This window comes from Hemitrygon akajei, chromosome 7 (assembly GCF_048418815.1).
Source record: "Hemitrygon akajei chromosome 7, sHemAka1.3, whole genome shotgun sequence".
Lineage (NCBI taxonomy): Eukaryota > Metazoa > Chordata > Chondrichthyes > Myliobatiformes > Dasyatidae > Hemitrygon > Hemitrygon akajei.
This window is the reverse complement of record NC_133130.1, coordinates 72,050,817-72,064,726: the sequence shown is the minus strand read 5'-3', so window position 1 is coordinate 72,064,726 and position 13,910 is coordinate 72,050,817. Positions and strand designations below refer to the sequence as shown.

At 41.4% G+C, this 13,910-nt stretch overlaps 1 protein-coding gene across 4 annotated transcripts in view; it reads right to left on the bottom strand.

The window, feature by feature from the left end:
* ehbp1 (EH domain binding protein 1) overlaps nucleotides 1-13,910 on the bottom strand; it is a 389,918-nt gene that overhangs the window by 63,872 nt on the left and 312,136 nt on the right. The gene's annotated exons all lie outside the window — the stretch shown is intronic.

Here is a 13,910-nt window from a genome sequence, read left to right as displayed (position 1 = left end):
CTCCTCTGATAAGAGTCGGTTGTTAGTGCTGCATCAACTGCAATAACTCATAAATGCAGCCTGAAGATTACTGTATACTGATAAAGAATATAAGAAAATCTTATACTTGTCCAAACGTGTGTGTGTGATTTATAAAAACTTTAATATCAATAACCCAATGTTAAGCTTTCTCTGGACCTCTAATATTTATGCATTCAAATTCAACACATCATTCTGTCAAAACAAAATACTCCCAAAGGACTAAATAGCTGTAGTGTGTGGAAATAGTAGATACCAGGATATGTTGTACCAAAAATATTACATTCTACTGCTAATCTTGTATTATTTCTAAGTGTTTTGAAAGTAAATAGAGAAAGGCTGAGATGCATGACTAATAGCTTAGTCTGCTGAATGTTGAAACTGGTTATCAAATGCTACCAAGGCTGTACCCTCCCTCTGCATTAAGACAATAAGTAATGAAGGGGCCCTCTAATGGCCTATTCTCTTGCCTTAAGGAGGTGTGGGATACAGAATCCTCAGGAGAAGGTAACAGTTTACCCTCTCCTACAATCACAGAATGCCTCATTTACAAATATCTGAACCACATTACAATCACATTGAATCTGCAGTCAATTGCTTCTTGTGAACAGAACAGCTTTGGGACTTTTTCTAAAAGAGGAAAAAAAATGCTAGCCTCTCTGAATCTCATAATCAAGTTATTAGAATGTTTCTTTTAAAAACCTGGCTGGGATTATGCTAAAATATATATTTTGTTATAGCAATAAATATAACACGATAATTCCACTTACATGCTTCATTTCTACACAAATATAAATGCTTTATGTGCACCAGTTCAATTGGACAGTAGCTTTATAATAGTATTACAACTCAATAGATAACATAGTCAAATAGAATCTGGCTTTAAATATGCTTAGAAAACAGCCAAACATAGTAATATTTATAAACTAATTTTAGTGAAACTAGATTCTTTGATTTTCCCCAAAGAGCAAAAATCAAAAATAAATGAATGGTTTTCAAATCCATTTACAGCATTGATAAATTGAATATTATGTATTTCTTTCATAACATGTTACCAGGACTTGGCATTAGTGAACAAATAATGGATCACTCTAAAACAGTTAAGGTGCAAAAGTATCAGTGTGATTAGCTAGCAAATCCCATTTTGGGAAACCTTTTTATGGCAAAGAACTTCTGCCACGTTACAAATTTATTCCTCTAAGCTCAGTTAATTCAGTTAGTTTGCCAACCTATTGTGCTTTTCTCAAGCCAGCTTCATATTGCATTAAATCCACCGCAGAAAGCTAAATTGAATGAAAAAATCAGACAATCTAAGCTCTTCTTTGTTTAAAGAAAACACCACAAGTCTTCTACTGATACATCACTTTCATCGCTGACGTACAGGAACCGACAGTGCAAGGGAAAGCAATGAAAGTCATTGTTTTTCAACTTCAAAGACCTTGGTGTAGAAAGGAATCCTGTCAGCATTGGCGGTCCCCAAAGATATTGCAGGTGGGTGAAAAGTCATACAAACAAATATGCTCCAAAGCCACAGTAATAAATATGGTAATATAGTAAAAACATGGAAATAACACTGAAAATTTAAGCTGATAAAATGGTTTGCCCATTTTTCTTTAAAAAATTTCAGATTAAATAAATTAAATAGAAAAGTTTCATAAATTAAAAGCAATCTTTAATGTTTAAACTCATTATCACTTTATTCAAGGACCCAAGCTTGGCTTAAACATTTTAAGACAAAGATCCAGCAATTTACTTACTTCAATGGTGCAGGAGTAAACCATATATCTAAATTTAACTTCTTGCCATTCTGATATGCTGTTTTTATGATTACATTACCAGACAAGGATGTTCTTATTACAGTTTTCACCTCTTCTCATGTGAGTCCATATGCATTCTACTTGCATGCTCAAATGTCTTTCTTTGCTGGCTGGCTTTTGGACTTGTACAAAAGAATCATAATTGAAACTTACTTGTCATATGCAAACTTCCCAAAAAAATTGAAGAGAAATCAGAAATTGGTTTCTCATTCACTATCAAGGCAAATGGATTTACTATTGTCCTGTCCACACTGGAAAATATATCTGGCAATTTCTGACTTGTTTTGATTACTGCACACTGTATTCCTTGAAGATTGGATAATCAGAGTCGTGCATGCAGATTGAAAGTTCAATTTTATATTGATGGAGAGTAGATTGTAATGACAACCCTGTTGTATTGGATGCCTCAAACATCCACACTTCTTCAATTTTAAATCTAAATTCAGTAAATTTTGTGCTTAGAGCACACGGAATGAATGAAACACCAATAAAGTGAATTCATTCAGCTTGGATTTGACAAAGACAGAGAGATTACACTCCAATTTTATAAAACTTAGTTTAGGCCTCAAGTAGACTGTTGTGTACAGCTTTGAGTGCCACATTATAGGAAGAATGTGACAGCACTTCAGGAAGTGTTGAGGAGCTTCACCAGGATGTCAGATTCAGATTAGTTTATTGTCATGTACACCAAGGTGCAATGAAATTCCCTGCCTGTGTAAACAATGTCTGTGATGAACATTTCAATTATCAGGAAAGACTGAAGAAGCTCAAGAGGTTAAGATGACAGAGGTTTATAAAATAATGAGGTATACTGATAAGGTAGACCTCAGGAAGCTTTTCTGCAAACCAGAGGCAGGCAAAACAAGAAAACATACAATTAGGTTAAGGGGAAGAGATTTAATTGGGATATGAGGGGATCCTGGAGGGTGAGTATCAGGAAGGCACTGTTCAAGAGGATGGTTAAGCAGAGTGGCATTTAAGAAGGCTCTCAATGAGCACCTGAGTCAGTTATGCACAGAAGGGCAAGGGCCAAGTGCTGCAAGATGGGATTGGTGCCAATGGGGCCAATGTTTAGATTGGATGTGGTGGGCAAATGGCCTGTTTCCACTCTGTATATGACTCTATGAATGAAGCAAAGTAACAATGAGGTCTTTGAACTGGTGCAATGACAATGGCACTTCATTTTCATCTAACGTTTGCCTCCAAGTGCAAAATAATGCTTTGGACCCCAAGTAAAAGACTTAAATTACTCTCTTCATGTAAAAATTGAATGATCTAGATTTGAAATATGGTCAAATTTGCAATGTTGATGTCATTCATAGTGATAGGTCTAGGTATTATAATGCAACCAACAAATTGCAATAGCAAGTTAAGGCTCTAACCTTGGATAGGTATGAATACAAGCCAGAGGAAGGCTATAGTTTCAGATCATTCTGCAGATTAACAGATTTGTACCAAAAGTTGGAGAGGACAGAGCCTGTTGCTGTGCCCAGAGAATGTTACCCAGGCTTACTGAATTTTGGATATGGATTCGGACTATAGACTTTTTTTCAGTCTTATAGTTTTTTATTCAACCTTTCTTTTTTTGTGCAGGGAGGAAGATTTGGGGGGGGGGGGTCATGTGCCTATTCCATATTTGCTAATTTTTTGTGCGGGGAGGAGGGGTTTGGGAATTGGGGATCATGCTGCCGTTCTTTTCTTTCTTGTTTTCTTGGCTATCTAGAGAAGAAGAATTTCAGAGTTGTATACTTTGATAATAAATGAACTTTTGAACCTTTGTCTATTTCAACGTATTTATTTACAGAGTTATCAGAAGAGAACAACGCTTCTAAAAATTCTCTTTTGTGTTTGCCTGCACCAGAACCTCCATGGTGTCCAGCTAAAGTGGTATCCTTCTTGGCCTTCATGTACTGAGATCAGTGACAATGGATCATGTCTCTGTACGAACGACCAGTTTGTGTTCCTGTAAACAAGATGAGAGTTTATGCCCTGTCTGGTTGACGTCATTCTTGCTGCAGTCTCCACAGGTGATCCTGTACACCACATTGCTTTTGCTGGTTGTCTTTAATGGTACCTTGGTTCTCCTTCAAGTCGCTGTTGGTTTGTGAGCAACTGTGATTCCATGAGGTTTGAGCCAGTAACAACTGGTACATCTTTGGACTGTGGAAGGAAACCGGAGCACTCGGAGAAAACCCACATGGCTATGAAGATACAGCAGCAGAAATGAACCTGGGTCACTGGTCCTATAAAGCATAGTGCTAACCACTACTCGACCATGCTGTCCTACTATGCTACTGTGGTGAAATGGAAAAGTGCAAGTGAACAATCTCTGAGCAATGAGGGGAAAGATTTGAAAAAAATTATCGATCTTTAAAAAGCTACTCAAAATCCATCTTTTATATCAATCCTCCAAATAAAATTCCTGAGGTGGGGAGTTTGGTAAAGCGCATTGCGGAGGTAGAAAGATGTAGCCAAAATATTTAGCAGATAGAATGAGGCAAAGAGTAGGTAAAAAGGGCAGGGGAGGGGATCCTTAGTATAAAAGATTACAATAGGAGGATTGGGATAAAATGTTTTATCCCAATCCTCTCACAATTCCAATTGGGATAAAAGATAAAAGAGCAGGCAGTTTAAATGGTTAAGCAATGACAGGAAGGTCCGAAAGGCCTGTTTCTGTGCTGTACTTTTCTAGGACTCTGATTCATATGATTAAGCTGAGACTACCTGACATGTTGCAGGTCATATAATATTTGTGTTTCCACTTCATTGTGACAATTCATGAGAAAAGGAAAACACAGGCCTATTTCCCAACTAGGATATTATATGACTGAGTTCAACCTACTGTTTGGATACTCATACATTGCTGCCCTTACATTTTCTTTTATCAGCATTAGACCCAACCATCCTCCACTCTTAATAAGCTCAAAATTGTGAAACATACCTACCCGAATCCTGTGTTGTAACAGGTCCTCTTTGGTTTAATTCAACCTATATTGGTGCCCTGGAGGTTAAACTGGGCCAGTCAGAACTGTTTCTTTGATGTGACAGATACTATTATGGCAAAACCATTTTAAGAATTTCCCTGGTCATCTTCCAATAGTGTTGTAATTCACGTTCCTCTGAGAGAACAGATAGGTCTTGGATTCATATCTCAACGAAAGCCAGCACTTTGGATGGCACATTTATACTATGATGAAACATCAGATTGCTTAACATGTTTCTGGAAAGCCTGACTTTATACCCTTCGTGTTTTTAGGGAAGAGATATTATTATTCTCAGAACAGTAACACATGTTAATGCTCTTGTGCCAAGCCAGTCTGATGAATCGTTGCACCAGTGTTCAAACCTGTACTGTGGCTTTTGGTATGAAGGAGCAAAATACCAATTTTACTGGGAGACCAACAGGTTTTGGAGATGGATTTGATGGAAATTAGAGCAGCAAAATTAGAGACGAGGGATTAACTCAAGTAGTTCAGGAGTAGTAGTGGAGCTATTGTGAAGTGTCAGGAAATTCAGCACAGTGTTCAAGAAAGTATTGTAGTGGGAAATAGCTTCTGAATGGGAGGATAGTGAGCAAGAGGGTTATAGAGAAATCTTGGAACTTGGAAAATCAGAACACATTAAACTGGAAAGGATACAAAAAATTCTGAGGATGTAACCAGGAGGTTCTGAGCTATAAGGAGAGGATGGATAGGCGAGAATCTTTTCCCCTGGAGCTGAGGAGGCTGGGGACAAATTATAGAGTTTTATAAAAATCATGAGGGGCACAGATAAGATGAATACCTACAGTCTTTTCCCTAGTTAGGGCAGGTCCAAATCTAGAGGGCATAAGTTTAAAGTGAAAGGGGAAAGATTAAAAAGAAACCTAAGGGGCAACTTTTTCACACAGAGAGGATTGCATATATGGAATGAGCTTCCACGGGAAGTGGCAGAGGCACATATAATTATGACATTTAAAAGACATTTGGACAAGTATGTAGCTCTAAGGCAACTTAATTGGTGTGGCTGAGTCAGGCTGGAGGGCCTGCTTTCCTTGCAGTATAGTTCTATGACTCTGTGATGAGGGGGATTTCAAATGAGAAGTTGAGAAATGAGCTACTTTAAGAGTGAGATGACTCCAAGAGGAGATAGTGAAATATAGCACCTGGCAGTCTGGACTTCAATAGTTGTACAGGGATTTCAGTTGGCAATGTGGTGGCAAACACGAGTACATTAGAGTCATCTTAGTGAGAATGAACCATAATCTATGCTGCATTTCTGATTGTACCAGGGAGACAAATAATGAACGAAAAAAAGGAAGCATTGTAGAGTGCAATCCAAAACAGGCTAGGGTATGTAATCTACTGGCATATACAGAAGGCAGCAACAGAAAAGGCAAGCAATAAAGCAGTTGGAGAAGGTAACCTGCTGGTCGTCAGCTGTAAACATTCTTTACTGCTAAAAACAAATCCATGCAAGTAGAATTTTGTTTGCCTGATATAAGGGTAAGTTATGATACAAGACCATAAGATATAGGAACAGAATTAGGCTATCTGGCCCATCAAGTCTGCTCCACCATTTCATCATGGCTGATTCAATTTTCCTCACAGCCCCGGTCACCTGCCTTCTCCCTGTATCCCTTCATGCCCTAACCAATCAAGAACCTGTCAAACTCTGCCTTAACTAAGCACAAAGACTTAGGCTCTATAACTGCCTGTGGCAAGAAATCCCACAGATTCACCATTCTCTGGCTAAAGAAATTCCTTCTAATTTTTGTTCTAAAAGGACGCCCTCTATTCCGAGGCTGTGTACTCTGGTTTTAGACTCTCCTACCATAGGAAACATCCTCTGCACATCCACTCCATCAAGTCCTTTCATCATTCGATAGTTTTCAATGAGGCCACCCCTCATTTTTCTGAAATCCAGTGAACAGTGTCTCAGAGCCATCAAATGCTCTTCCTGTGACAAACGTTGACCGAAGGTCTAGATGTCAAACGTTATGAGAAGTTTTGACAAGATAAATAAAAATTGTTTTCACTAACCAATTGATTGAGCAACCATTCCAAGAATAAAGAGATTTTGTTTGAAAAGGAGAGTTCTTAATGAGTGAAAGATCTACCTAAAACAATGGGGATACTTTGAAAATGGAAATGGATAAATATTAAGTGGATGAAATTACAACCATATGAATTTAGTCAGAAAGCCAAGACAGGCTGAAGGACCCTTACGCTCTGTAGAAATGTGTCATGATGTATTTAAAATTAAATGTAAATAAAAAAGAAATAGATCAAGTTCCTGAGAAAGTTCACCAAGTGTAATTGTCATTCACCATATATATGAATACAGGCAAATGAAACAGCATTCCTCTGGGGCCAACCTGCATAACACAAAATCAACAGTCACTTGCAGCACAGAGCACATATAATTATGATAGCAGAAAAACACACAGTAACAAAAAATAATTAATATAGCCCAAGTCCCTGAGTGTCATGGCCTGTAGATTGATGGTGTATGGGTATTGTCCTGGTCTTGAGGCCACGTTTCTGCAAGAGCAGATCCACAGCATTTCTTCATCTTGTGCTAGTGCAGCTGCAGACCAAGGCAATCCAGCTTGTCTCCCACCGAGTGAACAAAGGAGGGCAGCACCGATGGGAGGGGCTGTCCCTATCCCCTATCCAGTACGGAATCCAGCAACACATAACCACCTCTGGCATCTCCTTCCCCGGCGGCCGCAACAGAACCAAGGGACATGAGGGCCTGGTCTGCACCACAACCAAGGTCACTCAGCTTACCTGCAGTCAGCCTCGCCACTGAAACTGTGAATTGGATTCACAGTATTCCATATTACCAATGTCCAATAGGATCTTGCAGTCACAAGAAAAACATCCAAGACAATCACCCGCACCATTCATTGGACTGCGTGCCGCATCTGATGCCTTCTTTCCTCGGTGGCTTTATCAGGCTGCAACATGGTTGTAACAAGTCCAGATCCACCATTATCCAGTAACTCACAAGGGTGGTAGACCTGTAGTACTTGGTTTTCTTAATTTGCGTTTGTGAAAAAGATGTTGCGGATTAACAATTACACCTTTGTTTGGACCCTGAGAGGCCACTGTGTCCGAGTGCAGTGCCATCTTACCAGAGGTGGAGAATACAAGGGGCATGCAGACAGAAGTGTAGGTCAGACAGAGAACACTAAAGAAGCTGGGATAAATGGCAGATGAATTTTTCCATTATCCTGATATTGGTTTTGAAATACAGTACTGAAAGTGATCTTGATTTCTTAATCACTTTGTTCTCCCATTCCAGTTTCTTTGCACCACACATTTTCTAGTGGAGGTGTGAGAATAATGGGTTGCCTCATTTTCTCCACAAGTGAAGTCAATATTATTCCTGTATAACTGATCACAGAATTTTTTTATTTGGGCCAAAAGTCAATGCTAATGTTTAATCCCTCAGGGAAAATGTGAAAGCATTATGATACTTAGCCTATCAAGTCAGTTCCGCCATTCAATTAGATCATTGAAGGAGCCTGCCAGAAAACTGCTTTAGGCCAACTGCTATAGTAAGCTGGAGGGAGGGGGCTTCACTGCCATTTCAGGCTCCTTGGAATATTCAATTGTATAAGGAATCAGCTTATTTAGATTCACAATAGCAAACCAATGCTTACAGAAAATGCTAAAGGCTGCCACTCAAAAGACAAGTTTCAAGTACAGTGGATTCTGGTTAATTGGGTGATTGGTTAATGAAGGCAGTCGCTTATTTGGAAAAGCTCTAAAAGAACAAAAACTAATTTAGAAAACAGCTGGGATTCCCTTCGTTTACTTGGGACACTATACTGTTGCCGAACAGCTTCTGACTAGCATTAGTCACGTGTACTTGTGTGGCTGTTAGACACTACAGCGTGCTTAGAGTGAACAGTTTTTAAATAGCGTCAGTCATATGTGCTTTTGTTATGTTATCCATTTGGGCCAATAGAGGCCGAATTAAAAAGAAGTGATATTTAATGATTTTGGTTTTTTTTGTTTTGACTTTTAAAATTTTCAGACCCTTGGCAAGATGTCAGGATAAGATTTGACACTGGCCAAAAAAACTACCTTCTGGTGTAGGGTAATGTAATTGGTGGAAATGTACATTATTCACAACCATTGACATTGAGTTTCACTTTAAATGGCTGGTCTGATGTGATGATGCAATTACGTAAAGAAATGTTAATGCACTTTGTGTTCAGTATTTGGATTACAATAAATGAGTTGCTACAGTTTTGTTTAAACATAAAACACCTAGCTGCTTTATTTGTGAAAACTTGCATTGGTGACCCCGATGCTCTAGGATGATTCCAGAGTTATCGAACATGTCAGCCAATGCAATCACTTTGAAACTGCCAAAGGTTTGACAGCAAAGTGCTATTTGCTTGGTTTGCACATGCCGAGGCCCAATGTGCACCGAGAAATCGCTGCCGACAACACTAAGTATTTCTATGTGGTATCGTCACTCAGGAACTCTATGGCTGTGAGAGTGGTGAGTCTACTAGAATACCCTCCTGAGCACAATAAATACCAATTGCTGAAAACTCACCTTCTACAGACTTTTGGACTAACAGAGTCTGAGTGTGCCAAACAGTTACTCTCTTTACCCAGCCTCGGCAATGCTAAGCCTTTGGAGCTAATGGATCACGTGCTGTCTCTCGAGGGAAATCTGCAGATGCTGGAAATTCAAGCAACACACACAAAATGCTGGTGGAACGCAGCAAGCCAGGCAGCATCTATAGGGAGAAGCGTTGTCGACGTTTTGGGCCGAGACCCTTCGTCAGGACTAACTGAGGACTCATCAGCTTTGTTTTATTTTTAAAGAACTCTTCATGCAGCAAATGCCTGATCAAGTTTATATAGCACTCGCTAATACACCTGTGAAGGACTATAGAGTGCTTGCTAAAATGGCTGACAGTCTTCACTCAGCCATGCATCATTCCTCCTTTCTCTACCTCAATAAGCCAGTCAGCAAGGCCACAACATGGTATGAATGCCTGGAAGTGCTGAGCACCTTAAAGCTTTGACAGTGCCAGCGCATCAGGACATCAGAGGTCCATGAAAACCATGGATTCCAGCTGCCAGGGTTGTCCACTGTTCATTATGGACACCCTTTCAGGGCAATGCTTCCTGTGTGACACGGATGCTCAAGTGAGTGTGCTGCCAGTGTTGCCTATTGATGAGAAGGCAAAGAGCAATGAAACCTCACTGGAGGTGGCCAACAACAGCAGGATCCAGACTTAGTGCCATGACTGGTGATGCTCTGTTTCAGTGGGCAACATTACACATGAGACTTTGTCCTGGCTAAAGTGGCTAGGCTTCAGCTCAGTTCAGATTTCCTGTTAGTCGATCTTAACTGCCGGATTGTTGATGTCAAAGGCTTTGGGTTGTTACCCTGCTCCCCACAATGACTCTGTCAAGTACATGCACCATTCCATGTGAGTTTTACTCGACTGCTGGGTGAATTCCTAAACCTCACCAAGCCCACATTTCTACAACTGGCTCACTGGTCCATGCCCGTGCACATAGACTGGACCCAGAAAAGCTGGCAAATGCCGAGTTTGCCATCATGGAAAGGCCTGGCATTGTACGCTGGTCAAATATCTCCTGGACTTTGTCCCTCTACATGGTCCCTAAGCACAATGGTGGCTGCCATCCATACGGCAATTTCCGATGCCTTAACAAGGCCACAATCCCCAATCGTTACCCTGTCCCACACATCCAAGACTTTTTGGCATGTTTAGCCGTAAAGTTAATTTTTTCCAAAGTCAATGTAGGTGGGGGGGGTTACTATCAGATGTGTGTTCAGAGGACATTCCAAAACGGCTGTGATAACCTTATTTGGCCTCTTTCAGTTACTGCACATGCTGTATGGGCTGAAAATTGCAGGACAGACTTTCCAACAGCTGATGGACTCTGATTTAAAAGACTTAGATTTTCTTTTTGTTTACCTTGTCGCCAGTGCATTCAAATCCAAAGACGTATCTCATCTCCACACACGTTTCCAGCACTTAAGCCAACGCTGATTGATTATTAACTCTGCTAAATGGCAGTTTGGGTTGTCAACCACTGACTTTCTCAGCAGGTGTGAAACCACTTCCATCAAAAGTAGCCACTATTATGGATTTCCCACTGCTTCAGACTATGCTGTGGATGATGTGCACGGACAGTTGGTTGGAGGCGTGTGGAAGCACTCGCCTTCTTCAGCTGGCAGCTCTGACCATCCAAAAGGAAGTATAACACATTTGACCGTGAGTTTCTTGGTCTCTATCTGGCAGTCCACCATTTTCGTTTTCTTCGAGAGGGTCGCCATTTCACAGTGTTTATTGACTACAGACCCCTCATGCATGCAGTGGCCAAAATATCAGACTCTTGGTCTGCATAGCGGCAATGCCACCAGATCTACATACCCAAGTTTACAAAGGATATAGAACATATCAGGGGCAAAAATAATACCGCGGCTGATTGGCTCTCACGTCCAGCTGTTGAAGCCGTACACATATGGGTTGACTATGCCAGCCTCACACTGACTAAGCTGCTGACACAGATGTCTAGGCTTATCGAACAGCAGTCACAGGCCTGCAGTTGGCTGACATTATGTTCATGGAAGCTGGGGTTTCTCTCCTGTGCGATGTCTCAACCTCTCCCTCATCCCACAGTGCCCACAAACTGGAGGTGGGCTGTTTTTGACTCCAGACATGGCCTCTCACATCTGGGCCGGAAGGCCTCACAGAAACCGGTTGCACTAAAGTTTATATGGCATGGACTTAGCAAGGACGTGTGTGACTGGACTGTAATCTGTGTGGAGTACCAGTGGGCAAAAATTAACCGTCATGTTCAGGCGCTACTGGCATCTTTTGAGGTCCCTGAGTGAGGTGGCCACCCCCTGGCATCGACGATGGCTGCAGATGTGGCTTGGGCATTCATCAGCACCTGGGTTTTTCAGTTTCGTACCCCATCTAATATTTCCTCTGACCGCAGTCCACAATTCACATCAGATCTCTGGCCTGTGATGTGCCAGAACCTCGGTGTTAGGCTACATCACACTGCATCGTATCACCCGCAGTCCAATGGCCTATGTGAGTGGCTTCACTGCTCCTTAAAGGCTGCTCTGAAGGCTTCCCTGACTGATGATTGTCTCGTGGGTTCTGCTGGAGCTCAGTACAGCTCCAAAAGAGGTCCTCATCTGTGGCCAAGTTGGTATATGGACAGCCGTTAAGAGAGGAAGGCGATTTCATTTCTGACACCACGAGCACCTGGTCGGCCCCCAACAGCATTCCACCCTTCTCAGTAAATTTATTTCCTTTTCAACTATTTCAACCTCCCATCATGGCGTACAGCACTCTGGGGTTCCTGTTAACCTACATTCCGCCTCGTTTGTTTTCATCTGCAATGATGCACACCAACATCGTCTTAGGCCTCCTTATGATGGCCTGTTCAGCATTTAAGAATGGGGAGAAAAGACTTTTGTCACAGATAAGAGGGGTAAAATCTCAATGTATTTGGGTAGATCACCTCAAATCGTCCCAGCAAGATTTAGAGGATTCTGCTACCATGCTCCTAGCGTCAAGTCATGACCGTGAGTGTGTCAACGCACCTCGGGATGAGCCAGAGGCAGCTGCTGATTCTCCACCCATCGAACATAGGACCCGAGTTCCTCCGAGGTCTAGACAGGCTGATAATGTCGATTTCAGTGAATTCTGGGCAGTTGGGGGGTGGGGGGAGGAGGGCTGTGTAGGGTAACGTAATTGGTGGAAATATACATAATTTATAACAACCCACATTGTGCTAGGGTTTCACTTTGGGGGGGGGGGGGGCTTGACATGATGATGTAATTACATAAAGGACCGTTACCGCGCTTTGTGTTCAGTATTTGGATTACAATAAACCAGTTGCTATGGGTTTGCTTAAACATAAGATGCCTACACCATTTCATCTGTTAAAATCTGTATAACATATAATCATATAACATATAACAATCACAGCACGGAAACAGGCCATTCCGGCCCTCCTAGTCAGTGCCAAACTCTTAATCTCACCTAGTCCCACCTACCCGCACTCAGCCCATAACCCTCCACTCCTTTCCTATCCATATACCTATCCAATTTTACCTTAAATGACACAACTGATCTGGCCTCTACTACTTCTACAGGAAGCTCATTCCACACAGCTATCACTCTCTGAGTAAAGAAATACCCCCTCGTGTTTCCCTTAAACTTTTGCCCCCTAACTCTCAAATCATGTCCTCTCGTTTGAATCTCCCCTACTCTCAATGGAAACAGCCTATTCACGTCAACTCTATCTATCCCTCTCAACATTTTAAATACCTCGATCAAATCCCCCCTCAACCTTCTACGCTCCAATGAATAGAGACCTAACTTGTTCAACCTTTCTCTGTAACTTAAGTGCTGAAACCCTGGTAACATCCTAGTAAATCGTCTCTGCACTCTCTCTAATTTATTGATATCTTTCCTATAATTCGGTGACCAGAACTGTACACAATATTCCAAATTTGGCCTTACCAATGCCTTGTACAATTTTAACATTACATCCCAACTTCTGTACTCAATGCTCTGATTTATAAAGGCCAGCGTTCCAAAAGCCTTCTTCACCACCCTATCTACATGAGACTCCACCTTCAGGGAACTATGCACTGTTATTCCTAGATCTCTCTGTTCCACTGCATTCCTCAATGCCCTACCATTTACCCTGTATGTTCTATTTGGATTATTCCTGCCAAAATGTAGAACCTCACACTTCTCAGCATTAAACTCCATCTGCCAACGTTCAGCCCATTCTTCTAACCAGCATAAATCTCCCTGCAAGCTTTGAAAACCCACCTCATTATCCACAACACCTCCTACCTTAGTATCATCAGCATACTTACTAATCCAATTTACCACCCCATCATCCAGATCATTTATGTATATTACAAACAACATTGGGCCCAAAACAGATCCCTGAGGCACCCCGCTAGTCACCGGCCTCCATCCCGATAAACAATTATCCACCACTACTCTCTGGCATCTCCCATCTAGCCACTGTTGAATCCATTTTATTACTCCAG